Source organism: Brienomyrus brachyistius, unplaced genomic scaffold (assembly GCF_023856365.1).
Source record: "Brienomyrus brachyistius isolate T26 unplaced genomic scaffold, BBRACH_0.4 scaffold417, whole genome shotgun sequence".
Classification (NCBI taxonomy): domain Eukaryota; kingdom Metazoa; phylum Chordata; class Actinopteri; order Osteoglossiformes; family Mormyridae; genus Brienomyrus; species Brienomyrus brachyistius.
The window spans coordinates 85490-87630 of NW_026042692.1; positions in this window are offsets into that span (position 1 = coordinate 85490).

The following is a 2141-nucleotide window of genomic DNA, read 5'->3' on the forward strand; positions in this document are numbered from 1 at the left end:
CCACAGTATTGCTATTTAACTCCATCCGATTTACAGTTTCTAGTTTCAGTCTCATACCATTGAATTACCCTTCCTAACATTGTATACTTTTGTTTTGGACTTGGTTGAAGACTCAGGCAGCAGGAGTTGCCCCAACGTTGGTATGTCCTTATCCATAAGGGGGAGTAAACGTTCTGGTTTCCCGACCTTATAGATGAAGGAGTTGGGGGATGTTGCCAGTGACCTGCCGGATTCCAGGCAGAACAGGCCTCGCTATGCCACAGCCCTTCAGAGACTGGGCCTTCCGTGCAGAACCTCTGCATCCAAATTAGACCAGTTGTTTAACAAAACCCTAAAATGGGGTTATTTTTGACATGGAACGGGACTTTGATTCAACAACCCATTACTTAGTTGCGGCAAGTACCCAATATCAAGTATAGCTGCAAAGAATCTGCCAGAGATTTTCAGAGAAGTTCCCCAGATGCATGGACTGGACTAAGGTGCGTCAGATTAAACAGGAGCCTGGTAAATTCTGTGAGCCCCACGCCAAGTGACTGATGGAAACATACTCCAGCTACAGTGAGATGGACCCTCCAGCGGACCGAGAGTGGGATTCCCTCTGGGAGCGACAACTCGTGCAGTTGCTGGTGGATGAGCTGCAAACAGACATCAAGAAGGACTTCCAACCTCACAATCATTTACCAAACCACTTCAGGTAACTTGTAAAGATGTAGGTATTGGAGTATTCACACATTCATTTGCAGTGTCCACCTCCTGTCCGGTAAATTTGGCAGGACAAAATTTGAATAACCTATAGGCCAGACTCATGAATGCGGCTGAACGAGTAAAGGTAGAACAGGTGGCCAATCCTGTTATACAGTCCTAGTAGATTGAGAACCACCTGATTGCAACTGTAGTTGGAATCAAGGGCTGAGCAGCATGGTGGCCTGGGGGACAATTATGAAAACACAGACCCACTGATATCCTTAAAACCCACAATCAAAAGAGGAGTCAGGATGGCCAGTGACATGTGCTGGCTAAATGGGGACAACAAAGAGAGAACAGAACAAGGCAGGGAGGGATTCTGACACAGGTGCCATGCTACTTTGTTTAAATATGCTGTAATGTTTTAGTGCAAGCCTTAGACAATGGAATCTCTGAATGACGCCGCAGTCTGGCTCTTTCTGAAGGTCCTATACTGTAACCGTCCTGAGAAGTTGTTTGCATGCACTTGCTGCCTTGACACTTGTTGATGTGCGTGTGCCCTGCTCGAGCAGTAAAGGGGAGATCACATGCAGAGCTGATTTTCTGTAGTTCCTTAGAATAAAAATAGAATATTCTCTTCAAATAGGAACACATGCTGCGTTTGATTATTTCACTCCAACTCGGACAAAAACGTCACGAAAAACATCACTTCCCATTAGAAACGCCTCTTTTATGACGTTAATGTCTGACAGAATCTTCTTGTCCGAGTTGCCCCTGTGACGTAATTTCAACATGGCGGCTTACACACTCAACATTAATTCTATTTTACAAATCCTTAAAAATGTTTATTTTGTTAAATTTATTATTATCCCATCCATCCATTTTCCAAACTGCTTATCCTACTGGGTCACGGGGGGTCCGGAGCCTATCCCGGAAGCAATGGGCACGAGGCTGGGAACAACCCAGGATGGGGGGCCAGCCCATCGCAGGGCACACTCACACACACCATGCACTCTCACATGCATTCCTACGGGCAATTTAGCAAGTCCAATTAGCCTCAGCATGTTTTTGGACTGTGGGGGGGAACCGGAGTACCCGGAGGAAACCCCACGACGACATGGGGAGAACATGCAAACTCCACACACATGTGACCCAGGCGGAGATTTGAACCTGGGTCCCAGAGCACGTGTTCGATTTAGAGAATACCATATTGTGACCGTAAACAGTATCCTAACATGCAATATCAGATTTTTACCAGACTTGTTAGTGTTTTTGGTTTGTTTGTAGTTTGTTTGCCTCTCGAAAAAAGAATATCGCTATGAATGTACTAAAATACTTTATAAAGCTTTTAATGTGGTTTGACTAGTTCCTGTTTCTTGTTTATTTGTCTGAAATAATAATCTTACTCCATAACTGCTAAAATATAAAGCAACAACACAGCAGCGTATTCATGGAGG